Below are 27652 nucleotides of genomic sequence, written 5' to 3'. Positions count from 1 at the left end.
CCCCATGGTATGCAGGCCAGCTTCTTTCAGAGAACAAGGAAGAAGCTGCAATGCCCCACAGTGGGGAAACTTGAAAGTCAGAAATCATTGCCCCTGCCACACTGTCTTAGTCCATTTGTGTTGCTATAAAGGAATACCTGAGGCTGGGAAATTTATAACAACGAAAGGCTTACTTGGCTCATGGGTCTGCAGGCTCCACAGGATGGTGCCACATCTGCTTCTGGTGAGGGCCTCAGATGTTTCCACTCATGGAGAGGGTGAAGGGGAGCAGGCATCCCATGGTGAGAGAGGAAGCAAGAGAGAGGAGGAGGAGCCAGTTTCCATGGGAACAAGAATGAGAGTTAACTCACTCTGTGAAAATGGCACCAAGCAGGCTCCACCTCAAACATTGGGGAGTCAAATTTCAACATGAGATTTGGAGGGAACGAATATTCAAACAATATCACATAATCTGTCAGTCACACTTACCAGCCCTGAACTGATGTGAGAAGGTACCCTACAAGGGTACGAAGACACAGAGGCAAGACCTTTGGGGGCCACCTGGAGGCTGGCTATCAATATCAGTCAGCCTTAAGTAGAGGTTATGATGTCATTTTCCCCCAACTTCCTTTACCTCAGGTTGTCACAAAATCCCTTTGTTTTCCAAGTAATGAGTATTCCTGGTGTGTGCTGACCCCCACTGTTCTGGCCCAGGTTGCTCAATTCAACCGCTAGCTTGGGGTGAGCCACTGCCTACCACCCTGCACAGTGTCAGGAGACTCCTTTGTATTATGGGTGTGTGTGCGTGTGTGGGGTGTGTGTAGTGCATGGTGGAGTCTGGCAAGGGATGACAGCTCTGGGTGAGCTGCCCAAGGGGAAGGAGCTCCTGGGCACTTAAACTGCACCCTCCAAGGGGCTCTTTCCTCGAGGCAGGGCTGCGTTAGGGACCACCTGGACGGCTCTCTCCTTCGTGGTCTCTGAGTGCCCTGGAGGTGGAGCTTCTCTCCACTGCTTGGTTCCTTCCTTGCCTTCTGCCACTTTGCGTCTGGATCCACCGTTTCTCCTTCATGTGAAAGCTGTCCTCCTGGCTTTTTTTTTTTTTTTTTCCACAAGAAGCTATGGTGGTTGAATTAGAAAGACGGGATTCTAAATCCTGGTGTGGTGGCACACACCTGTAATCTCAGCACTTCGCGGGGCTGAGGCGGAAGGATTGCTTGAGGCCAGGAGTTTGAGACCAGTTTGGGCAACATAGTGAGATCCCCATCTCTACAAAGTGCTTCAAAATTAGCTGGATGTGATGTGCACACCTGTAGTCCCAGCTGCTTGGGAGGCTGAGGCAGGAGAATTCCTTGAGCCCAGGAGATGAGGTTGCAGTGAACAACAGAGCAAGGTCCTGTCTGTAAAAAAACCCACCTGAGTCGTACATGGCAAAGGAAGTTAGTTCTTCCTTCTTTGCTGTCAGAAAGGCTCTCCCCACAAACACAACTGCCTGGTCAGCACTCCTTGGGGAAGGTCTTTCTTTCTCCCTGCCCATCCCAGAATGGGTTAAATCTAAGGCAGGAAAAACGAGACTAAAAAAACTGGTGTTTTCCATTAAGTTAGGTTGAACATTGCCCTTCTACCCTGGAATGTTGCTTTGATCACAGGCCTGTCTGTGCGCATCTCCCCTCAGACAGAACTGCAGCCTTCTCAGTAATCAAGCTTCTCTGAAGCGCTCTTACCCTATCCCAAGACACCATGTTTTTCCTGCTTCACTTTAGCAGTGATCCTCCCGCCACCTCTGCACACCTTTTACAACCACAACTGCCTTGTATATTTCTGCTCTAAACTTGGATCAGGCATGTGCCTGCTGCCCCTGTCCTAGAGAAAGCGTGAGGTCATCGAATGAGCATCTGAAACTGTGGCCCTGACGTATGGAGGCTGGCAGGCAGGCGTCCTGAGGCAGCTGGGCCGAGGGGCTGGAAACGTGGCATGCCAACTCCTTGTTTTTCCAGGAACTTGCAGGGTGCATAGGGGAAGGCCCATAAACTGCTCAGTATTGCAAGTTACTCTATGCTAGAACAGGGAAGGAAATGCAACTACATTGTTGCGGTCATCACTGAGCACGTGAGCTAGTGACGAGTGAGCATCTTTGCAAAGCAGAGCTAGGCAGGGTTAGAGGCTCTCTCTCTCTCTCTCTCATGATTTACGTTTCCATCCACCTCACTTAACGTGGCCTCCTGGGCAAAGCTTACTCATCTGTGGATGTCTTTTTCCTCGCATCATTTCCTTCCTTCTCTGAAGAGCAGATTTCCATCTGGGTGTCTGGTAAGAGGGGAAGGGAAAATAGTTCCTGGACAGGGTGGTTCTGGAAGTTAAGAGCTCCCTCCTCTATATCGTCAGTCTCCAGACCTAGAGGACATTACTCTTTTCTCCCCACACAATTGGTGATAAGCACCAGTGTTGTTATGACAAGGAAAAAAAGGTGGTTTCTAATTTTGGCAGAAAGAATGAAGACTGACCTTGTCAACAAAATGCTTATCGGGGAGTTCTAAACTATTTTGTCAAAGAGCTGGCTTCCCAACTAGAGGGCTGCCCTCCCCGTCCTCCAGTAAATCTGCTGATATTTTCACTTGTTGATACGTTTTCCTAAAGTGCTGTGCCATGATTTTTTCCTTAATTGTCTCTTGGAGCCTCTTAGCATGTTTTTCTTGAGTGAAGGATGAAACCTCTGAGGCCTGGAAGCAAGAGTTTAAGTAAATTGCTCTCGAAGACTCTTCCCTGGCTTACTGTGGCCCACCGATGCTTCACCGCTGAAAGCAGCTTCCCATGAAAGCCAGGGGTGGTTGGACGGGGGACAACCAGAATGCCATCAGCCCACTCTGCTTCTGGAGCTCAGCCCGTAAAAGAAGAAGTGGTCTCACTCTAGCCTGGGCAAATAGATTCCAGGGCTTGCGAGAGGGCACGTGACTTTCTGGTAGCAATACTAATTTTGGAATACAAGAGTATTTCAAAAAATTAGAATATTCTTTACTCCAACACCAAACCAGTTGTTGGAACTGGTTTGCTCCCAGATTTGCAGAACAGCAGCCACCCAGGCCCCAGGTAGATGGTTGGAGGGGGTGGTGTGAGGCAGAGTGAATCCTGCGTTACCTGAGTCACCTGGGCCAGGTGTAGAGGTCTGTAGGCCCTAAGCCCCAATCTGAGTGAGTGAAATGTCTCAAACCATCTGTGCTCCCCTGCCAGAGCCACTGGGTGTTCAGGTTGCAGCTGCAGAATGGCTTGTCGGGAAGTTGCGCCTGTGTCTTTGTCTTGGTGGCATGCTCCATCTCTGGGTCCTGTCCCCACCCCTCACCCCCCCGCCTGCCTTCATTATCAGTCACTCTGTTATTCTTATCTGTCTCCCTTGCCACATTATAACTGGATTTCGTGCAGGCAATGTGTGTGCATGTTTATCTCTGTGCGTGTTTATCTCTGTGTGTGTAGTGTTTAACAGAGCCTGGCATCTAGTAGGGACCCAAAATATGTTATCTGATGGAATGAGGGAACAAACCATTGTCCTGCAGCAGAAAAGCAGCAGCATCACTGTCCCCAGTGAGCTCAGAAGCATTCAGCCAGAACCCCTCCTGAATTTTAGAAAGACCTGGGAACCGGTAGCAGGTCCATGCGCCTGGCATGAAGTCGGTAGGAGCTGGTGGGAGGCCGGAAGGAGGAGGAGGCAAGAAATAAACAGGGGTAGCAGAGAAGTCCTCAGTTCATCAGGAAAACCTTTATCCATGAGTTCAGTGAACATTCCTTGTTGTCCCTGGAATTCCAGTTGTAATAAGATGCTGGGTGGTGTGGCAAGTGAGTGATTATTGAGGGTGGGTAAAGGCTGATGAGAGCTTCTTGCAGAAGCAGAATTTTTTTCCTCCTGGCTTTCTATCCCACTTTATTGATGAAACCAACAGTAAGAAGGTGGCTGCTGGGGTAGTGGGAGGCCCCGGGGGAGGCAGTCAGACCATTCCTGGGCATACTCAGGGCCATAGATGCTGGAATTGCTGCTGAGCACATGCCCCCAACTGGTTCAAATCTTTTCTACACTAGACTGTGTTAAAACACATGCATTGAATGACGAGACCCCCCAAACAGGCTTTGTGTGAGCAACATGGCTGTTTATTCACCCAGGTGTGGACGGGCTGAGGCTGAAAACGGAGTCAGCGATGGAAGGTGGGATAGGTGCTAGTTTTATAGGTTTGGAGTGGGCAGTGGAAAGTTACTGTTTAGGGCAGTTTTTGCAAGCTGGGAGGGGGTCGTAGGTTTGTAAGCTGGGAGGGGGTCGTAGGGTGTGGAGTCAAGAGGCTGACCAAGGTCAGTTACAAAGTCCAATGGCCTTATCAATTAGGGCTGGAATAAGGAACCTAAGAATGTCTCAAAGTTAAGTAGGCACCAAAGGGGTTGATCATTTCTTCCTCTTTTCATGGTCTTCCAGTTACTTTAGAGTTTCCAGGAACTCATCTGGAGTGTCTGTGCAAGTTACAGCGGTTAACATGGTGTCCATGGCACCGTCAGTCAGCCTAAAAGACCTTACAGACTGTTTTTGCAGAGGAGGGAAATTGATAAGAAAACCAGCTCATATTAGGCATTTAGCAAACGAAGAGAGGAAGGTGATGTCCAGGAATCAGCTGATTCAAGATCACCTCTGACACCAGTGCCTGTTCTGCAGTGTTTTTATGAGTGAAACTTCTTGGTTAAATGAGATCTGATATTGTATCTTAACACAAAAAACAATGTATATGGGGTTGCTCTGGTGGAGTGGCAGGAGAGGACCCAGAGACCCACCCTTGGACTCAGTCCTCCTCCCTCATGACCAGCCCCTCTAGCCTGCAGCTGACCCAGGTGCTCAGCCAGAGACCCACTGCCCAACCCTGCCCATTGGCCTCCCTCCCTCCAACTTTCTTTTTATTTTTGTAGAGATGGGTTGTTGCTCTGTTGCCCAGAGTTGTCTCAAACTCCCGGCCTCAAGCAATCCTCCCACCTCGGCCTTCCAAAATGTTGGGATTACAGGCATGAGCCACTGTGCCTGGCCAGAAAGCTTTCTTGTTAAACCAGTTAATCGAAGCAGGAAAGGCAGTGAAACAGACCTCTCGAACACCAAACTTGGAAGGAGTGATTTATTCGGCTGGGAGCAAGGCGGCATAGTTGCCTAACAGCCAAGCTCGAGCTCACAAAGTCCCTGCCCTTTTAAAGGCTTACAACTCTAGAATTTACATGTGAAAGGGTCTTGGGCCATGGAGTAGGCGTGGGGAATAGTGACTAGGTGGGGGTTTGATCTTGTTCAAGTAAAAACAGTGCCTTCCGGAAAGATGCCTCCACACCATGCCTGCCATCTATAGGAGGGTGATTAAGGTGGCTCCCGGTCTGCCAGCTGTTACTCCTATGAAATGCAGTGTGGAAGTCAATGCGGGGATGGTCTTAGATGCTTAAGGGTGATTAAGGGTCTCCTCACTCACCCCACCCTTTGAGAATCTCACTTACAACATTAGTGAGAGTTCTTACTCTCATTCTCATTTTCATGATCCTCTGAAGAAACTGATAATGATGCATGTAATGTAATTGTGATGTGGTTCTCTGGTCTATCACAGCAGTGAAAATTTCTCTAATCATCTGAAAGAACAGGGGACGCAAACAAGGGAGTAGCAAACAAACACCTATTACACAACACTTGTGATGAGAGTCTCGAATCCTCCTAAGGTTGAGAACCAACCTCCAAACAAGGACTCAGGGTTAAATCCGTGCCATGCCTGCACAGGCACGGGTGCCAGTTTGGTCATGCTCTTACAATATCCTCAACTGCTTGACCCTGGTCATCTCTGTGTAAGCAGCAGTTGGTTAGATTGAATTTTCCACAGACTCCTCCTTCAGCTGCTAAATCTAAGACCAACTGGCTCTGATAAATCCCGTTTCTCATTTGAGTTTCTTGTCGAGCCAAAATGGACAGAGCTTTGCCCATTTCATTAACGAGTATTTCCAAGGCAGCCTGCAACCAGATGATCTGATTGAGCATATAGATAGGAGTCTAGTGTCCCCATGTGGCCAGCCCATAATACTTAATAATTCTTTCCTGTGGCCACGCATTATCTTCCCATTCACCTATCTTTAGACTTCTCTTCTGGGTGGAGTAGACTGATGTTCTAACAGCCCAGCTGTCTTGGCAGACTTAATGATGCCTATGACACAGCTACCTGTCCATCTTTTAGGCAGTTGTACATATGCTCTTTTGCATAACTTTGTTTCCATCCGAGGGAACCACGGCCCCCACCCCCCCACTGGAATGATAGGCATTTATGGCAGTACAGTCATCAAACCTTAGACTGATCTGTTTTGGGCTTCCCCCTTCTCCTCTGTTTTAGCTATTAACTTAGTAGGGCTGTTCCATCTCCCTGTTAGAAGTTTAATTTCAAAAGTCGTATGTGTAGGGGGTCGTAGCAGACATCAGGCTGTCCATCCCCTGGATTACACACACCTTATACTGAGTACCATTATATAAACGGTTCCCGTCTGTGTCCCTGTACATTCATAATAACTGTAGAACAAAAGAATGGCAGTAACTTTACATGCTGCCTCAGTAACCTGGTGCACATGCTGAGAGCATTTTCCAAGATCAGTTAATGTCCCTACTACTGTACAAGTCCACATATGAAGAAGAATAAGTCCCATGACGAGTTTCCTCATGCTTTGGCCGTGTGTGGACCAGCCAGCCTCTGGAATGTCGCTGGAGCAGGACTTGTCGTCCTTCTTAAGGTGATTCTGCAGTCGTTGTCTGGGTCTGGTCTAGCCTCCCAAGTTTCAGCTGCTGCTGGTTTCATGCAGCTGTGGTGGATTCAGGCTGGGACTCCCTCTACCTTTATGGCTGTGGGGGTGGTCAGGATCACAGTCTGGGGTCCCTTCCACTGTGGCTTCAGAGGGACTGCATTCCAGACCTTTATCCACACGCAATTACCTGGTGAGAAAGGGTGAACTGGGGAGAATAAGCTTACAGGGCATTTTTTATTTACCCAGGTTGAAATATCCTGAGTGATTTTTTTCCTAGAGCTTGTAGCTGTCATCCTAGCTCAATCTCTCCCCACTCCTGAGGAGTTCCTGGGAGTGCCTGCAGTATGGGAGGGGCCTATGATATAAAACTTCATAGGGGTGATGATACATCGTGTGATGCTGTGCATGAGATACTCTGTGATACTCCGTGCGACACCGTGTGTGAGATGTTCCATGATACTGTGTGATGCCGTGTGTGATACACTGTGTGATGCCATGTGTGATACACTGTGTGATGCCGTGTGTGATACACTGTGTGATGCTGTGTGTGAGCTACTCTGTGATACTCCATGTGACACCCTCTGTGAGATGCTCCGTGATGCACCACACAGTATGTGAGCCACTGTGCACCGTGTGTGAAGGGCTTGGCCTGGTGTTTGTGCATGGCGAAGGTTGTCATCTGCTGCTGCTCCATGGAGAGCGTGTGGGGAAGATGCCATCAGGAGGGACAGGTGCCCTGCTTGTTCTGTGTTCTGTCCTCAGAGGAAAGTGAGCTGCTGCAAGAAGTCTTACCCTGTGATTCTGGACACAGATGGAGTGGTTTTGTGTTCCCAGAGGAACCCTTGCTCTGGGTGTATCGTTAGAGGAAACGGCCCAGGACGCCCAGTTCTGTCAGCGGAGCCACCGGTGGGGCTCAGGGTTACCTGCCTCTCACCTTCAAATGCTGCCAACACAAACGGATGGCTGGTTACCTGGGACACCAGACTGCACGGTTGATTAAGTGAGAGCAGAGCTTTGTGCCCAGGGAGCAGCTAGAGGCAGTGGCAGGCGGAAGGGAAGGGTTGTGTAAACACGCTGAATTTAAATACGGCTGTGTGTTGATTAGATAAGGGCCCAGGGCCTCAGCCCACTGAGCAGCACGCGCTTCCAGAGAGGTAATGGCCCTGTGGGAAAGTCTGGGGCAGGACCATCCTGGCTCGGGGTGAAGGGCGGATTTCCCTGAGGTGTCTGTGGCTGCTGAGATAATGCCTGGTGACAAGGGGACTGATGTACAGGGACCAGAGTCCACAAGCAGAGGGGCCTCTCTGCCCTGGCCCTGCTCGGTGGAGTACAGAGAAAGTCAGACATGAGCTCTGCCCCCCGGGAGTTTAAAAGCCTAATGAAGCTTAAGTCAAGAATTGTAGGTTATCCAAATCCCAAGTAAACATTTGGAGGGGTCCCCAAACATCATGAGCCGGCATTCGCAGGCTTGGAAGTCGCCCCGGGGGAAGAAGGAGCGGGCTCTGGTGCACACTTGTCCCGGCCGGGTCTTCACAGCAGTGATCTTCTCGGGCTCACTAAGATAGAGGGCATCTCCCTCATTTTGTGGATGAGGAAGTCGAGGCCCAAGGCGATGAAGAAGCCTCTCTCACATCCAGTCCCGGAGACAGAGCTAGGAGTCAAGTCCCGTTTGTCTGAAGTCAGCGCCCATGGGAAGGAAGGAAGGCAAGCAGGGAGAGGGACCCCTGAGGGAGTGAGCAGGTCCACTCCTGAGTGCCCCCCCAGTTCCTGACCCCCACACCCTTGAGTAGCTCTGAGTCACACAGGGACTCTCCCTGAGGCTCAAGTTAGGGCCTGGTGTGCGGGCTCAGTTATATCTCCCGGAATTCACACATCCTAACCCCAGCACCTCAGAATGTATTTAGTAGATACAGTGTCTTCAAAGAGGTAAAGTGGGCCTTCATCCAATCTGACCAGAGTCTTTGCCATTAGAGAAAATGAGGACACAGACACACATGGGGAAGACCCTGTGAGGACACCGAAGACGGCCCTCTATAAGCCACGAGCCTGCTGACACCGGCATCTCAGACTTCCCGCCTCCAGACTGCGAGGAAATAAGCTGTGCTTACGCTGCCCAGTCAGCGGTGCTTGGTTCAGCCTGATCAACGGATACACCAGCTTTCTCCAAAAGGCAGGCACGGCCGGGCGCGGTGGCTCACACCTGTAATCCCAGCAGTTTGGGAAGCGAGGTGCGTGGACCACCTGAGGTCGGGAGTTTGAGACCAGCCTGACCAACATGGAGAAACCCCATGTCTACTAAAAATACAAAAAATTAGCCGGTCTTGGTGGTACGTGCCTATAATTCCAGCTACTCAGGAGGCTGAGGTAGGAGAATCGCTTGAACCTGGGAGGTGGAGGTTGCGGTGAGCAGAGACTTATATTCCATGTCTCAAAGTCCCAGCCCTCTTATCACATGGTTGGTCTTTCTAGCATGACCATCCCCATACTGAGGCAATCTAGGAACCATCATGGACCACTTCATTAGCATAAAGTCAGGGCCTCTTGAAAAACAAAGACACTCCTACTACATGGGAAATGCCAAGGATTTAGAGTTGCCCTCCCAGGAGACTGGGACAAAGACCAGTCATTAAACAACAATGGCAGTTATATAACACTGCCTCTTAGCCTTCCTGTTTTATCTTTTGGATTATCTATTTATTTATGTAATAGAAATGGTGTCTTGCTGTGTTGCCCAGGCTGGTCTTGAGCTCCCGTGCTCAAGCAATCCTCCCACCTTGGCCTCCCAAAGTGCTGGGATTACAAGCATGAGCCACTGTGCCTGACCTAGATTTAGATTTAGATTTAGGTTCTAATTCAGGCATTAGCTTGAGAAAGTAATGATATTCTCTAAAGAAGGAAATAACCAGAGCTGTTCTCCACCTGCTGACTCACTCGAGGCTTGGCGCTCCCACATGTGGGTGGCTTTACTGAGATAGAGTATTGTAGGTCACTTGTGCTATGTGGACCTTGCGGGGCTGTATCACTCTGCTCCTCAGGCTCACGTGGCAGCCTCATCAGGAACATGGTCAGCTGCAGTGGCAGAGGGAAAAAGGATTGTGGCAAACCAGGTACAGTCCCTTGGGGCTCTGCCAGAAGTAACAGACATCACTTTCAATCACATCTCAAAGGAAGGCTTGTGGCAGGGGACACCTAGAACCCAATCTAACAAGTAGAAAGATGAATCGCATTAGTGGTCACAGAGGTTGACTGGAAAGAGACAAGGATGGAAGCTGCCGTTACTGTCTAGGTGAGAAAGGACCAACGAAGAGACAGGAGTTACAAAGAGCAGAGATGCAACAGGCAGAGCTCAGGTAAATGTGATGTCATCTGTGGAGAAATTACACGAGGAGGTGAGGGGGAGGAGAAACTAGAGGTTCCTTAGGGTCTAGCTTGGGTAAGGTGGGGGTGCTGGCACCCAGGAAGCGACGAGGAGCAAATGGAATGCTCTCTGCTTTGCAGGATGGTGCTGGTGGCAATGTTCACTTCCTAGGCCCCCAGACAGTAGTAGAATATAGAGAAAAGATGAGGTTTCTTCATCATAAACAATCAACTAATCAATAAGCAGGCAGCCCTCTTCCCTTGAATGTCCTGTGTTCATTGAAAACCAGAGGACTTTGATCACTGGGGATTGTGTTGCATAACTGGTTTCAATGCACTATTGTTTTCCTCTCTGGTTTTTTTCCACGATGGAAATGATTTGTTTGCCACACTGGGCAGGAGACCATATTTAAATGTTTCCTGGGTTTGATCTCCAAACAGGGGATTAACTAATGCTGTGCTAAGGTGCTGAGTAGTGGTAAACAGGTTCAATTAACTCTAAATATTTAATTAACTGCTGTTGAGTCCGAGAGTAGTCTAACGTGTGGGCACCTGCTGCTTTCCAGCTTGGTCAACACCAGAAAGCGTTACATTTTGTACTTAAAAACTCAGAGGAGTTTGACAGCAGAAGAAGCCGAGGGTGAAGGTGGAGAGGCTGAGAGCCAGGAGTTTCTAACTTATTTCTGCTTTTGCCACAAACCTAGGCAAGTGATGACATGTTCTAAAGATCTTCCAAGTGTTCAAGGGCAGAGATGGGGAGGAGGTAGGGGGTCACATTTGCAGAGATTCAGACATTTATGGAGAGCTCCTCAGAAAAGCTGTGAATGCCAAGCCACCTGCCTGAGACAATGAGACGCACGTTTCCTCCTCTCTTTGCTATGGGAGTGAACAGAGACCACGACTGTTCGCGGCAGGAGCCTTCATAACTTCTCTGCCCTTCACCAACCAAAGTGGATTCTATCTTTGCCAGCTCTACTTCTGGGCTTTTACAATTTATAATCAGGGCAAGGGAGAGAGAGAGAAATGAAGAATCAAGAAGGAAGGTGGTGGGGAGATAGTTGGGAATTACTGCAGAAGAATCAGAGATTCCTTGCAGGAGAGAATGAAGAGTAGAGGTTAAATAAAAGAAGCAAAGAAGAAAATCAGGCACACACATGGGCTGCCAGGAGGCAAGGCTTTGGTGGGAGCAGAGAGTAAGAGAGAAGTTTTGGAGAATCAGTGAGAAAGCTGGAGAAAGAGGCTTGAGAAAAGTTTCATAGCACGTTAAACTTCACCCTCTGTTGTGCCTTGAAAATCTAAATAGTAATGGAATACATTTTCCTGAACATTTTCAGTAAAACAGCCTTTCTTTGAGTTGGTGAGTTTTGAGCCTCTCTGGAACCCGAGATGCTCTGAAGCCTGGATCACTGTGGAAGTAGCCTGCTGGGGGGTGGAGGTTGGCACAGAGGATGCCAGGCAGGTGGTCACCCCCAGGCTTCAGCTTACCAATCTGTAGCCCTATAAGGACCCTGCCTGTTCCATCCTGTCCTTGTGCTCCTCAGCTGTAGCTTTCTCGTTCGGCTGTGAGCTCTTCGAGGCAGGCCTGTGTCCTCACCCCACTGTCCCTCCCACTCACTGGTGTGCACAAGAGAGGTCAATCGCTCCAGCTCTGTAGAGCAATAGGCGAGTGTCACGGTCAGAGCGACCCCTTCTTCTCCAAGACAGGAACGCTTCGCGGCCTGCTTTCTTTCTTTTCTTTCTTTCTTTCTTTCTTTCTCTTTCTTTTTCTTTCTTTCTTTCCTTCCTTCCTTCCTTTCTTCCTTCCTTCCTTCCTTCCCTCCTTTTTTCTTTTTCTCTCTCTCTTTGTTAATTTCATTGTTTTTTTTTTGAGATGGAGTTTCACTCTTGTTGCCCAGGCTGGAGTGCAATGATGCAATCTGTCTCACAGCAACCTCCACTTCCCAGGTTCAAGCGATTCTCCTGCTTCAGCCTCCTGAGTGGCTGGGACTACAGGCATGCACCACCATGCCGAGCTAATCTTTGTATTTTTTTTTTTAGTAGAGACAGGGTTTCTCCATGTTGGTCAGGCTGGTCTTGAACTCCCAACCTCAGGTGATCCACCTGCCTTGGCCTCTCAGAGTGCTGGGATTACAGGTGAGAGCTACTGCGCCTGGCTGCCGTATTTCTTTTGAAGCTATTCTTCCCCCTCTCCCCTTCTTGCCTATCCGCAGATGATGGGCTCACCAACCACATCCTGAGTCCTCTACACAGAAAAGCAAGAAGCATTGTTTTTATCCCTCTGCCCTCCCCTTTCCCTTCCCCCACCACCAGCAGCTCAGAAGCCAAAGACTCCTGCAAATAGAACTCTGCTTCCTTTGCTAGCTTGTGGCTGATGGACATACGTGGCATCCACTTCAGCTTCCTCCTCTGCACCTTCGGTTCTGCACCAGCTGGAAAGCAAGGCTGCACTTCCCAGCACCTTTGTGCTAGGGTTCTGGATGTGATGTGGGTTCTGCCCATCAGATTAGTCACATCTCTCTGTCATGAGACAAATTTGAAGCTGGGTTAAGCTGAGAGACAGAGGCAGGGAGGGACACACCCATGTGGGGGCAGAGCTCCTAGAAAAAGCACTACAGTTGTAGCCCTGGCCTCCTGGTGTGACCAGGCCTTCCCTGATTGTAGCAGAAGGCAGGTCCTTCCGCAGCCAGCCCTGTGGCTTTGGGAAGCGAAACTGCCTCCTGATGATTCTGCGAGTCATGAAATTCCCTGTGAGTACTCCCTTTCTGCTTTCAGAAAGACTTGGCTCTCTGCTGCTGAGCCCTGCCTGACACTTATGAGCACCCCAGTTGGGTGGGCAGCTGTAAGAGGCCGGCCCCCCATCCAGGGGTGGCTTTGTGACAAGGTCCTGGCCGTGGGCAGGTCTACAGAAGTGGCTGGTGGGGCTTCTGGGAATGGAGCAGCAACCCTAGCTGGCTGCTCAGCTCCTTAACTGTCTGGCTGCCACTTGCCCTCTGGGATGCGGTTGGGAGGCCTCAGCTTGAATGCTAAGAGGCAAGCAGGAGAGGAGGAGGTCGGCTCAGGTGTGGGGCGGGAAGAGGAGCGCCTGGGATCCGGGATCCGCGGTGCCGCCCTGCACTTGAGTGGGAGCCTTCAGAGGCTGCCTCTCTCCACCTCTACTTCCCTGATCCCCTCTCTTCCCCAGCACTAGGGAATCTTTGCTCCATTGGGTCTTTTATTTTTATCTATATGGTTCAATGAAAGCCTTTCTACTTTCTCTGCATTGATTTTGCAGGACAATCCAAAGGTGGGTCTGATGCTTTTATGGTTTGGATTTCCTGGGGTTTATTTTCCACATGAGCAAAAATAAATGTTAAAACTCCTGTTTGTACCTTTAGATAACTAACCTACCATGGTGGTTACGGTGGGCAGGTAGAGAATGAGGGAGAGGAGAGAGACTTTGGAGTCAGACTGAGCAGCTGCAATCTGAGCTTCATTACTTACGAGCTGTGTGGCCTTAGGGGAGTAAATAAGCCTCTCTGAGCTTCAGTTTTCTCATTTATAGATTAATAAAAGCAACAGTACCCAGCTCATAACCACTCAGGTGTAAGGTCTGACCTCATCGTTGGCGGCATGGTAACCTCTGTGGCCCACCATACAACTCTGGAGGGCCTTCTGGAATTAGAAAACCTGAAGTAACTGGAAGACCATGAAAAACCCTAACTAACCCGAGACATTCTTCTATTGTTTCTTCTTCTGGCCTCAATTGACAAGGCCACTGGGCATTGTAACCGACCTTGGTCAACCTCGTGACTCCAGACCCTACAACTCCCTCCCATCTTGCAAACCTAAGACCCCCTCCCAGCTTGCAAAAAACCACCCTGAACTGTAACTTCTGTAACTTTCCACTGTTTACCCCAAACCTGTAAAACCAATTCCTATTCCTGCATCCTCCACTGATTCTCTTTTCGTATTCAGCCCGCCTGCACCCGGGTGAATAAACAGCCATGTTGCTCACACAAAGCCTGTTTGGGGGGTGTCTTCATTCAGAGTTGCATTTAACATCAGGTTGTCTGAGGTTCAAATAAGGTAATGCTTGTAAAAATGAGACTAGTTCATGGTACTTATTAAGAGCTTAATTTAAAAAAACACAGCTCTTATTGTAATTACCTTTTGTTTTTTCATTTATAAAGAGGACAGAGAAAATCACCATAAACTTACTAATATAGAACTGGCTCCAGTTCAGGGAATTCTATATTAGGCAGACCCAAGTGGGCCTTGTTTCTAGAAGTTAATAGGAAAATAGAGGGTAAGAGGGGATCTGAATGGTTCTGGGAGCAGCACAGGAAAGCAGAAACCAGGTTCATTTAGAGAGATGTGGGAGGACAAGCTTCTGTCTCTGGCTGGCTTCTCTCCCTCTCTGGAAGCTTCTTCTGCAGCAGATGGACTATGCAGGATTCCCTCTCACCACGCACAGATCGCAGAAGGCAGGCCCAGGACTCCCACTTAGCACAGATTTTATGTCTGTTAAACACACATGACTCTTCTTTGGGACAAAGACATTCTGGGTTTAGTAGAGGCTCATCATCAGACTAAAAACAGTCTGGTGAGGCCTAAGTTGGGTGTCTGAGACTCTTCTTGGTCCATAGGAAGAAAGGAAAATTCACTCTGCCCACTGATTACATAGGCCCCAGAATATTAGAAGTTTGGGTGATCTTTTTGTTTTATAAAAGTACAGCAGGCCACTTAGAACAAAAGCATGGAATGGCTTAGGACTGGGAGAAGAAATACATTTTTGTCCCTCTAAATCTCCTGGAATTGTTTTCTCAGTTTCTTCTAGATCCATACTCATTTCAAACTCGATTTCTAGGTTGAGAATTTTTTAAATTTAGCTGAATAATTTGAATCCATCCCTCATGTTGACAATCTGTAAGTCAAAAATTTCCCATAACACAAAGAAGAATTTGCAGAGGGGAGGTTCAAGAATGCTTAAAATTTTTATTGAAGGTTTCCTTTATTGCTCACAACTTTGCTTTGGGGTTCACTGAGAATTAACATTTGCGGATGGTGTGGGCATCAGAACTGGACCTCTTCTGTACAAGGCTTTGATGCCTCCAGCAACAGGGTGGCTGTCTGTAGAGTGCTTGGCTGTGGCTTTGAGTTTGAGGGCTGGCTCCAGGCCTCCTGGGGGTTTCCCCAGCCCTCCACCTTCCCACTGGTCACTTCCTTTGTGGTTTCCAATGTGTCATCTCTCAGAGTGCTGCTCAAATCTGTTTTGATTGCGGTGGTCAGTTCACAACTTAAGAATGAGTATATTTGATCAAAACTTGTTCTCCCATTTTGAAAACTTCTAAGCTCTGATGTCTGCCATGAAGAATTATGTTCATTGTATTTGATAGTACAATAGGGAATTTACAGTTAACAATTATTTACTGTAACTTTCAAAGTGACTAGAAGAGAAGAATTATAATGTTCCCATCACACAGAAAAGATAAACGTCTGAGCTGAGAGATACCCCGATCACCCTGACTCGATCATGACACACTGTATACAGGTATGAAAATCTCACATGTACCCCCAAAACGTGCACAACTATCATATGTAAATTTAAAAACTATAATTAAAAAGAATTATGCTTATTGAAATTAGTTTTGAGGGAATTTTTGTCTTTGTTGTCTGACTAAACCTGCTTAGTCAAAATATAGCCTGTCTTTAAATTCCTTTGCCCATGTATGTTCTTCAGTTAGTTTCTTTAACCTCATTTCCCTCCACATCACCTTCCTCCCCCTCTGCTAACTTGTCTTACGTGTGCCACTGCTTCCATCTTCCTTCTGACCTCTTAGGAGAAGCGTCCCTATACATTTTTCTTCTCATCTTATATCTGATTTATAAAGAAAACCGGCACTGTCACACCCTCTGTGCTCACCTGAGTCATCACCTCGCGAAGTGATGTATCCCAGGAGAACATTTGAAAGTAAGTTTTCAGTTTCTTTCAAGGACTATTTTGTCTCTAGTTACAGCACATGGAGCCAGATAGCAGATGAAATACATTTCTTTCTTCATGCTTGACAACACTAACTGCGGCTGGGCAAGGTGGCTCACGCTTGTAATCCCAGCACTTGATGAGGCCAAGGCGGGCAGATTGCTTGAGCTCAGAAGTTTGAGACGAGCCTAGGTAACGTGATGAAATCCCTTCTCTACAAAAATGACAAAATCAGCCTGGCGTGGTGGCAAAAGCCTTACAGTTCCAGATCCTCTGGAGTCTGAGGTGGGAGGATCTGCCTGAGCCATGAACTATGGTGGCACTATTGCATTCCAGTCTGGGTGACAGAGACCCTGTCTCAAAAACAAAAACTAAAACAAAAAACCAAACAACTCCCAGTGTAAAAATAAAATAAAAGAACCAAGTGCATCTTTCTTTATTCGACCTTATAGTCATACCGACCTGCCGTCTAGCTTTTGTCTCTCCTCCGCATCCCACATCGCCTAAGTTTGTTTGTCCCAAAAACTTCCCACAGGAACATGAACACGAGCTCTCAAGATATCCATTGGTTTAGGGAGGAGCAGCTGACTGAGAGTCAGGTCACGGATGAAGGTTAGAGAATAGCACACTTCCACACTAAGACTTTGGATTCAGGGGAAAAATGTGGGTTCTCTTTCTAATTAGAGGGGCATGGCAATGAGTGGGAAATGCAGCTTCTTTAGGGAAGAAGCCAAAGCTTCCTAGCCTTATAGTTTGGATAAGAACTAAAATTAAGACTCCAGCTGGGGGCTGCAGTACCCAGGTCCTGGACGCTCAGGGTAGCTTCTTTGAAGGCCAGTTTTCCGTTGCACACCATGGGGGTGACCACATTTTGATTCAGGGCTTGAGTAGTCATTTCAGATACATTTACTAAGTGTGTATTGTGGATAAATCACACAGTGTTTAACACAAAGTCTGATGTCCCAGGCCTAGCGCCCCTCAGGGAATAGTAATTTAGTGAGACGGTGAAGCAAGTTCATCTGCGGTTGTATTTCAGATAGGACATAACCACCAAGGCAGAGATTCCAAGAGGGGAAGTGAGTGTTTGGAAATGTGGCAGATCACCTCCTTTTGAGGGCAGAAAGGAAGAGAATTCTGGAGTCCTAAGAAAGCAAGATAGGAAGGATTAATTTTCCCAGCATAAATTTTGGGAGTTGAGGAATTTATGGGAGCAAAAATAAAATATTTAAATTCCTGGGTGTATGATTCCAAATCGTATTACTTGGGTGTTTATTCATAATATGTATTTTACTTAATGAAAAAATGAGTACTCTATCTCTATAACTGACTTTAAGAATAATTAACTACAGGGCTATTCGCAATTCTGTTGCTCAAGACGACGACTTTATTAGGTCAGCTTTCTCTCCACTTCCATTAAGAAGTCATTAATAATTTCTCACCAAATCACAATTATTAATAATTTCTTAATGGCCCTGAAAAGAAAGCTGCCCTAAAAAAGTCTTCTCTTGGGCAACAGAATTGCAAATAGTACTGCAGGTAATTATTAATGAATCAACCCTCTAATCCTTAAAGAGATTTAACATTAGCCAGGCTTTATCACACCACCTTCCCACACTGCAGTGCATGTGAAGATGACATCAATGGAGTAGTTGTTCGGCTCCTTCCTCCCGCTCTTGTGTCGAGGCTGGGGAGCCAGTTGCCACAGGTCATCAATTCTTTCTAAAGAATAGTCACTCCTGCTCAGAAATCTGCCAGGAGCACTGGGGCCCTTGGATACTCAGGGACCACATGCAGGAAAATGATTTTACTCCAGGAAGATCAACTTTTCATGAGGCTTCTCTCAGGGCTGTCCAAACCTTCCTACTGGCAGAGTCGGGATTCTGCCTCTGAAACTTGGACTCTGTCCCATCGAGAACACGGTTAGGAAACTAGACTACCAGCCCCTGCTGCGGAGTATCCACCTGCTCAGGAGAACCTGTCCCCAGGTGGGGAGGGTGCTGCTTCCACGAACGTCACCGTGGGGCTCCGGCGCCATCACCTGCCTCTCTGGCTTGCAAGCCGTGCTTCCTGATGGCGGTCCACTCTTTAACAGGTGAAGTCCAAGCTCCTGCATAACATTTGCTTGGAAACCCTTTACCGATGAGTTGTTTCTTTCTTTTTTTTTTTTCAGAGAAATAATAGGAGTCAGCAATATTTCTCAGGGAGTAATAAGGATCCTTCAATAGTTCCTTTTTTGCTTCTAAATAGGAGTAGTTTTTAAGAGTCAGTATATTTAATACAGGGGTCAACCTCCTCTTTTCTTAGTTTTCAAACCACATCGTCTTCTCTGTGGCCTTTCACTCATCTGCAGGTCTGGATAAGCAAACAGGAGCCTTCCTTTCCTAGGGAGTGGGCAATCTCTTTGGACTCGGACACCAGGAGGCCAACCAGCATTGCTGGGGGCCTGGGGTGTAAGCAGTAGGGCAGGAAAAACAGGGACAAACAGATGGGCATTAAGGAAGGGGTGAGTGAGAAGGGAGGGAATGCAGTGGCAGCAGCCAGATGAAAAGAGGGCTGAAGAATGGAAAGCGAGCCTTTTGCTGAGTGCCACCTGCGGAAGCTGCCTCTGGTCTGCACAGAGGCCACTGACTCTAGCAGCAAAGGGGATGCCCAGGAGAGGGCAGTGCCTGAAAGTCAGAGCTCCACACAAAAGCGGCAGGAACCCAGCCTGGCTGTCTTGGTCCACCTGTGTGTCCTTACCAATGGCATTTCCTGAGGGGCCGGAGGCTGGGTGAGTCATGTGTATGGGAAGCTCTACCTTTATTACAGCTGCTTTTCACAGAACCAAGTATTTCCCTACTTAAGCCCAGGCAGGGGAAGTTGGAAGCAAAGCAGGGTCCCTTGGCAGGAGACTTCTCCGTCCTACAACACATGGGCCTGATAGGGACCAGGGATGCCAAGTTAGAAAGGCCCAGGCACTTCTTCAGAGGGCTGCAAATAGGTCCTGTCCAAGCCTGTTCCATCACCTTCTTACAATCTATGAGCTCCCAATATAGGAAGAATGGGCCTCTGCAACCAAGCTAAAGAGGTTGCCTCAGGGCTCCTGTACCCCTCCCCTGGGCAGGTTTGCCACCTAAGGAGGAGGTGCCACTTCTGCTGTGAAGTGAGGGAGCACAGAGACTCTCCCAGGACCTGACAAGTGACCAGCCACCTCTGTCACCAGGAGTGCCAACAAAAGCACAAGGGGAGCACCCTCTGGGGCTCGGTGGGCGCTCTCCACTGAGCCTGGCACAGAGCAGATGCGCGGTAACCCCTGTGGCCTGAATGGAAGCAGTGATGGCCAGGCCTGAGGGCCAGACTCAAAGCACCAGCTGAGAGGATGAGAAGGTCCAGGCCAGCTCAAGGGAGCTCAGGGCAGGTGGCCACAGCTGGGCCACTGAGACTGGGCTTGCAATCAGGCCTTCAGATGGAGGGGAGGGGGGTGAGCAGCACTTCAGAGCTGGAGGGGCCAGGCTGAGGGGATTATCACAATCAGCTCCTAACCCACCTCCTGCCTTCCTTGTCCCCTTCCAGCTTCTCTCTCATCTGATGGTGAAGATACTTCCCTAAAGCTGCCACCTGACCACATCGTTCCTCTGCTCAGATCCCTTGATGGATGCTTGTAAGAAGAAAGATAGTTCCCGTTTATTCACCAGATCGAGGTCCAAGAATGACTCTAGGTGCCTGGTGGAAAGATGGATGTCAAGGAACATGCAGGCCACTCAGCATCAAGGCAAGAACGCATTGTGGAGGCAGCACCGTGACTTCTGTTGGGGAGCAGAGACTGGAGAACAGCTCTGACTCCTCCCAACACCGATGCCACCTTCTCATGAGCACCTCTGGACTCCTCCCAGCCTGGCCTCTGCTTTGATTGCAGGATTTGCTCCGTCTCCTCTCTAATGATGCCTCCATCTTTGCTCAGGTCTGAATTCTCATTGCACTTCCCTCCAGCCCCCAGCTCAGACACGATCTCCTTTCTGACTTCTCCTGAGCTTTAACAGCTGTCTATCCTCTCCTTGTCCCCAGACATTTCCTGATGTGACCAGGCAGAATTCCCCAGTGACTCTTCCAGGAGAGAAGCTCTGTTAATCGATTGTGATAAACTCGCAGTGCCTCAGAGTGGGCTCCAATTCATATACGTGGAAATAAAGCAAAAATTGAGAAAGTTCCCCTGAAAAGAGTTATCTGAGGAGGTGACAAAGGAAGGCTTAATACAGTAGAGCTCCCTTTCTGGGGGAATATGTTCCAAGACTACCCCCACCTCCCGTGGACGCCTGGAACCTCAGATCGTACGGACCCTTATTGTCTGTTTGTGTTGCTCTAAAGGAATACAGAAGGTTGGTAATTTATAAAGGAAAGTGGCTTCTTTGGCTTATGATTCTGTTGGCTGGAAATTGTCAGGATTGGGGATCAGCATCTGGCGAGGACCACAGGCTGCTTCCGCTCTCAGCAGAAGGTGAAGGAAGCCTGCGAGTGCAGAAGTCACGCCCCAGGGAGGAGGCAAGGGAGAGAGGGCAGGTGCCAGGTTCTTTTTAGCAGCCAGCTCTCAAGGGAACAGAGCAAGAACTCATTCTCCAGTCTCTCAGGGGAGGGCTGTAGTCTATTCCGGAGGGGTCCGCCCCATGACCCAAGCACCTCCCATTAGGCTCCGCCTCCAACATTGGGGATCAAATTTCAACACGCAGTTTTCAGGACAAACATCCTAATGATAGCACCTATAGACCTCTATGGGGTGTTTCCTTTGCACATACGTACCTAATAGGAAGTTTCATTTATAAATTGGGTGCAGTAAGAGATTAACAATAATAGTAAAATAGAACAATTTATGCCAGTCTATTGTAACAGAAGTTCTGTGAATGTGGTTTCTCTTTCTCTCAATGTATCTGACGGTACCATACTCACCTGGTTTTGGACCATGGTTCATTCAACTGCAGATTCGGGGGGCTGCCGTATCTTCCAGGGATAAATGGGTCAGATTCATGTGGAGCAGGGGCCTGAGGGGTAGGAACGGAGTTGGTGAAGTGAGAAAGTGGGGCGCGGGGGGGATTCGCCTGCGGAGTCTGCCTATTGGATTTGGATGGTCTAGGGCTGGCTCAGCCATGAGCAGGATCTTAGGCAGCAGCTCAGTGGGGACCCCAGGAGGGTCATTTCAGGCGAGATGTGAGGTCTTGGAACAAAGTCTTGGGAATTTGAGGGGTCTGTAAAAGCATACGTGTAGAAAGCAGGGAGGCTTCTCTGTGACGACCCAGAATGAGCACAGTGGGGCTCCCGTGGCTCTGAGGCACAGCCTTGGTCACAGGGAAGGCTCAGCGTGTGACTTCTATTAACTGGGAAGGTTTTTCCAGGATGCTTGGAGGCCCTGTCACCGACTCTACCCAACTTTATAAATCCTTTCTCCAAACACTTCCGTGAGGTTTGGCTTGGCTGAGTGTGTGGGATTTAAAAACAATCCATTTCTCTGGCTCTAGAGTGGGTTCTGTTTTCCTCAGCAGCCCTCTGAAGTACCCAAGAAAAGGGGATGGGTCTGTAGGGACTTAATCGGCTCACCTGACCCATCTGGGCTACAGTTAGACTCTGCCTGGCTGTGAGGTGGTCTGCGAGCACACACTGGTGACACTCACCTCTCCAGTGGAAAACCCGCTCAGGCAGAGAGATCATCTCTTTCCAAATCTGAAAACAAGCCTCTGCTATCTCCGTTTAGAATTCCCCAGGTTCTCCGCCCTCACTTCAGAAAGATTTCACCTTTTTCATCAGGGCCATTTCCCTTCTTCCTCTCAGAGTGGTCTGACTGGCCCAGATGAGGCCCAGAAGCTGTAGGAGGCTCCGAGGCCTCTGTGTCCCCTGCAGAAACACAGCCCAGGGTCTGGGTCATGGGCAGGCCAGGACATGCTCTATGCACGGGACACCCTCCCCGCCAGGAGACAAGGCCAGGGACGGAGGTGAGGGTTGGAGGAAGTGGAACCCAATGCTGATCCCAGCTGACTCATGAGTCTCCAGACCCAGAGGCACTGTGCCTTCGAGCCCCACTGCTCAGCGGGGGAGATGGAGCTTAAAAATGGGACCCGTCTCCCGCACACTCTGTCCAGAGGAGCCTGGCTGCCAGGACACCTCAGTGAGGCAGCCGGCCATGAGCAGAAGGCCTCAGACTGAGCCTGGGCCCCACCCAGGGGAGCGTTCCATCTGTGCTGGGTTTGGTTGGTAAGGCCCCTCATTAGTTGTTCCTAGAAGGTGCATGTTGACAGGACATGGACCAGCTCATTACTACCGCCCTGGAGACAGCACAGGCTGCTTGTCCCGTGGTCTGAACCCCCACCCCAACCTGCTTTTCTCCACTGCTGTTGACATTGACACCTACATCCCTCAGAGCGCCCCCATGGCGCCGCCAGAGCATGAGGTGATGAGCAATCTCTGGCCCATTCGAGGACAGCAGCTTGTCAGTGGCAGGTCCCAGGCCATGGTGGCCACCCTGACCCTTCACTTACTGCTAGGGACAACTATCAGTGGCTGGGAGCCGAGGAGAGAGAAGCAGGCAGGTGTCCATTGCCCAGATCTGGGTGTGGCTCTGACTTGTACCTTGTGGCAGTAGAGGCTCCTCTTCATTTCTCAGTCTCAGTTTTTTTCATCTGCAAAATATTCAAAATTGCTGGCACATGTGGCTGTATGTGAGTGTTAATGAGTGTGTGTGGCTGTGTGTGTGTGGATGTGAATGTATGGCTGTGTGTCTTAGTCCATTCAGACGGCTGTAACAAAATCCCTGAAACTGAGTCATTCATAAACAACAGAAATGTGTTTCTCACAGTTCTGGAGGCTGGGAGGTTTGGTGTCTGGGGAGGATCGGGGTTTCTGCTTCCAAGATGGCACCACGTTGCTGCAGTCCCTGGAAGGGAGGGCGCTGTGTCCTCTTGTGGAGGAAGGAACCCACTTCTTCCAGCTGTTTTATAAAGACTCCAACTCCATGCAGGAGGGCTCTGCCCTGGTACCAACATGACGTCCGCAAGACCTCACCTCTTCATTCTATCACATCGGCTACTAAGCTTCAATGCATGAATCTGGGGGACACTCAGCCCCATAGCACTGTGTAGGTGTGAGAGTGTGAGCATACGTGTGCGTGAGAGTGTATGCGAGGGCGTGTGAGCATGGGTGTGTGTGTGAGCGTGTGGCTGTGGGAGCATCAGTGTGTGGTGAGAATCATTTCTGCGTCTCCTTGTTCTACCTCTCACAGGGCGCTCTGAGGGCAGGTGTGGGGCATCTGCCTCCTCCTCCCAGAACAGACCAGAAGGTGGGAATGTAGGTGGCGTCTCTGCCCTCCTGTCCTGGCTGCTCCAGGTCTCTCAGCCGTGAGGAGTGGCTGGCACAGCTTCCCTGACCGCGTGACCTTCTCCTCTTCATCCCACTCATGCCCTTCCTACAAGCCCCTGCCCTTCTGGCTTGCAGGTCCTGCCAGCCACCTGGCAGCTCCTCGGACCTCTCAGCCTCCCTGACTCCCCTTTGCTCGAAATTCCTGGGGCGAGAGGGGCCTTGGGAACGTAGCCCTTGACACTGAACCTGTGCCAAAGCCCCTTCCAAGGGCTCTCCCTTCTGCGCCTGAGCACATCTGGGGTGACAGCTCATCCAATTTTGAATGTTGGGCCTGGCTGCCTTGAGCTGAGCTCTGGGTCCCCAGGAAGTCTCCACCTCCCTTCCTGGCTCTGAACAGAAGCTGAACAGAGCAGGAAGAGGATCTTCTCAGGGCAGCCCTGTGGCTCTCTCCAGTTCCTCCTGTACCTCTCCCACAGACCCGGCCACAGGCTCAGCCACCTGCCAGCTGCACCGTGCAATCTAATGGTGCTGAGCAGAAGGGAGACCTGGGCTTGGAGTTGAGAGGGTCCGAACTTAAACCCCCAACTCTGCCAGTTTCACCTGTAAACTGGGGACCGAAACCTCCTCACAAGCTGCTCAAGAGGACACAATTAAAAGGCATGTGAATGCAGTTTGTGAAGTATTAACTATTTGGCAAATTAGATCATAAGACTCCTTTCTGACAGTGTCTTAAAATCACTTCCTGAGTGTTCCTCTTGTCTCTGCGATTTTGTTAAGATGTAAACTTAATATTAATTTAATTGAAGTTTAATTCAATCTTAATATTTAATATTCAGAAATAAGTTTTCTGCTTCTTTCGGGTGCATGGAAGCCGCTGTCCTGGCTGCGGGGCGGGGGCTGGTGCCCCTGGCTTCTTCCTAGGCTGGCCTCCTCTCTCACTCACTACTCCCTGGGTCTCCTTGACAAGTGATGTAGCTGATGCTCTTGGTCAGCTCCCTGGAGCCGTCCCCACCCATTTCCCTGCTTGCTCATTTCTCACAACAGAGGGCGAGACAGCACCTCGCCTTGCCACTGAGGATGGCACATAGAATACAAGGCCAGTGTGCCGGGCAGTGAGGAGGACATCGGGGTCCCTCTCAGCCTCCTGTCCATTCCACCTTGGAGCCTGGGAAGGAAGAATGGGAAACTGCAGAGGTGCCCACGTCACACTTACCCAGCCAGCCCTGGGATCCTGCCCAGGATTTTTGTTAAGTAAACGATGAATGTTTTCATGGTTTAAACTGCATGGGTCAAACCCAGCCTGCTGCCTGGTTTTGCAAATTGCGTTTTATTGGCACACAGCTACCCTATGTTTATATTTCATCGGTGGTGTTTTTGAGCTTCAGGGAAAGATCTGAGTTGTTGTGACAGAGACTATGTGGCCTGCAAAGCCTTAAGTATTAATGTTCTAGCCCTTTGCAGAAAAAGCTTGCCATCTCCTGATTTAAATCATTGGCTAGTTGGTTTTTTGGTGACTATCAGCCAAATGCATCTTAAATGGTCCAGTAACAGAAAAAGCAGCCCCCAAGAGCTCAGCCAAGGAGCTGAAAGTATCATCTCCAGGAACATGTGGCGAGAGTGCTTGTGGGTTGGTTGGCTTAGAGGCTCTAGTGCATTTTCAAGTCCCATCTTCATCCCACATCTTTGTCGTAGGTTTACTGCATGGTCGTAGGGTAAATGCCACAGGGTCAGGACCCCTTATTCTACAAGAACGCTCAGCAGAGGATGACGTTGATTTCTTGCCATGCATTTTTTTTTTTTCTTTTTAAATTTAGAGCAAAGAGATCTTCCTCAGATGCCTCTTGAGAGACTTCTCCCTCTCCTGTCACAGTCAACAGAGCTGGGCCACATTTCTACCCTTAAACCAGCCACGGGCACATACTGGTCACTGGCCAGAGGGGTGGCTTCACCATAATTGCCTTGGATGAATTCAGATCCACGATTATACATTTTGCTCTTTTTCCCACCAGGAACTATTTTACGTAGAACTGACAGCCCCAGCCAGTCTAGCAACAAGGAGCAGCCCATCCACATGCGATATTCTGAGTATGACCTGGCACCAGGCTCTGTGTTGGTCACCAAGGAGTTGGAGCCCCGCCGAGTGACAGGAATGCATCCCAGGAGCCATGGTCCTGACCACCCGGATAAGGACTAAGGATGCTTGGGAATGAGGATACAGTACCCCGGGAGGCATTATGTCTACTGCCATCTCTTCTTGTTTTTTTTTTTAATCACAAAAACCACCAAGGTGAGGATGTGGAAGAAATATTTGGGGGAGTCGGGCAAGGAGAAGGCTTCCAGTAACACCTGCAACGTCAGACCCTGCTCCTCCCGCCAGGCCCCTGTGTGTCCTGCCTCAGTAGGAACAATAGCTGACATCCATACCACATTTGTCACATGTCAGTGTTTTCTCATTGCTTTGTATGTATTAGCTCATTTAATCCTCCCGGTTACCCCGGATGCCAGGCGTTACTACCATTCCATTTCACAGAAGAGAAACTGAGGCAGAGAGAGTTTAAGTATCTCGCTGAAGGACCCCACTGTGCACACTCGGGTGCCGCATGTTGGCTTGGGGTCTGGTTCCAGCATGATATGCGGCCTCTCCTGAGGGATGCTGGGCTTGAGCGCGTGCCCGCAGGAAAGCTGCCTGAACGCACTGCTCAGTGTCCAACAACCTCACACGTCTCCATAACACATTATTACAGATCCGGCCTGTGCACACTAAGATAGACCAAGAGCTGGATGTGAAGCCCAAAATGTCTTCAGTCTACAGACATGTCCTTTTGTGTCTTTAATGAATGTGAGAGAAGGTTGGAATAAGAATTCAGTTCAGCAAAAGTTTGTTTATCCAACATTTTCTATGTGCCAGGGCCTTCTGTTATGACCTGAGGTTTCAAAATAAATGAGACGCCGTTCTGGTCCTGAGTGACCCCTCAGGGTAGTGGGGGAGTCAGACGAGCAGCAGAGAATAGCAGCAAGGCAGCGGGTGCTGTGACTCAGTGATGCACCCCGGGGGCTCCAGTAGACGGGGAAGCTTCTTAGCGAGACAACGCTTATTCTGTGCCTCAAACCATGAGTGGGAATCCCATCTCCTGAGAAACCTGGAAACCTCTCCAGTTTCTTCTCGCGGTGCTCTCAGTTGTGGGGATATGACCACCGTCATTTCTGCGTATATGGTCACATGGCTTTGCCGAGTTTTCCCATGTGCAGTTCTGATTAAAGGGCATCGACCCTGCATGGAAAGAAGCATCTTGTTATGGTGATAGACAGGGGCTCCAAGTGACCGCCCAAAAGCATGTGGTTGGTGCTCCGTCTAAATCGACTCAGAAATCCCCGCCTTTCAACCAAATCCTGTTGCACCACCAATCTGAGGCATCCCCTGACCCCACCACTGAGCCCCCAGCAGGGCTCCATTTATTTGTAAAACATTGACTAAGCCCCTGCTGTAAGCTTGGCACAGTGTTAGGGACTGGAGATACAACGGTCTCCCAGACAGGCAAGATTCCTGTGTGCTTCCAGGGAGGGATCGCATTTCAGGGAGGGAGCTCGGTCTGGAGGGAGGCTGGGACAGCTCCTACTTGAGGAGTTACTGTGATCCCCAGTGCCACTGACATCTGTGCACATCCAGTAAAGGTGCATTGGATGAATACATGAGCCAGATGAATAAATGAGCCACAATACACAGTTGGCGAAGCACTGATGAGCTAAGCCAAGTAGAAAAAGTACAAGGTCATTTGTCACATTCCACAGATAGAGCAGCTGTGCAACATTTCTTGCATTGAATGAGAGGAGGAAAGCGGCTTACCTTCTCTGATCTGCTTTATGCTCTCTGAAGACAAGATGGAGAATGGGTCTTTTGGCGGGACATACTCATATTGCCATGGGCCAGGTATAGGACATAGAGAGGTAAATAATAAGTAATCTGTTCCCTCGAGGAGCTCTGGGTCTAGTGGTAGGCGGATAAGAAAGGCATGCTGACTAATAGCTTTAGCGGATGTGCACTGCCTGCCTCTGGGCCCTTAGGTGCCCTAGAAGCCCAGGTACAGAGTCCCCGTCCTTATGGAGCAGGCTTTCCAGGCACTAAGTAGTGGTTCGGACCTTGGCCAAGCTGCCCAGACCTGTCACTTGGATTTACTGCCTCATCTGTCACCTGGCACTGTCCAATTATCCATCATAGTGTCTGTGGTGTGTCCTGTCTCTCGTCCCAACCCTACCAGGATGTGACAT

The 27652-nt window shown here is 49.3% G+C and overlaps 1 long non-coding RNA gene across 2 annotated transcripts; it reads left to right on the top strand.

Annotated features, from left to right (window-relative positions):
• Positions 1-2151: 2151 nt before the first annotated feature.
• LOC105722337 (uncharacterized) lies at positions 2152-27652 on the top strand. 2 transcript variants are annotated; one of them, XR_010345102.1, is made up of 5 exons: positions 2152-2286; positions 15534-15640; positions 15930-16060; positions 19622-20424; positions 25396-27652. It is a non-coding gene; the product is annotated as an uncharacterized LOC105722337 (long non-coding RNA). The 2 variants fall into 2 exon arrangements; XR_002479650.2 differs by having other exon boundaries at positions 15534-16060.

This window comes from Aotus nancymaae, unplaced genomic scaffold (genome assembly GCF_030222135.1).
Source record: "Aotus nancymaae isolate 86718 unplaced genomic scaffold, 86718_ANA_hifiasm-v0.15.2.pri h1tg000032l_0, whole genome shotgun sequence".
Classification (NCBI taxonomy): Eukaryota; Metazoa; Chordata; class Mammalia; order Primates; family Aotidae; genus Aotus; species Aotus nancymaae.
The sequence above is the reverse complement of the archived record's forward strand: the minus strand, read 5'-3'. Positions and strand labels throughout refer to the sequence as shown.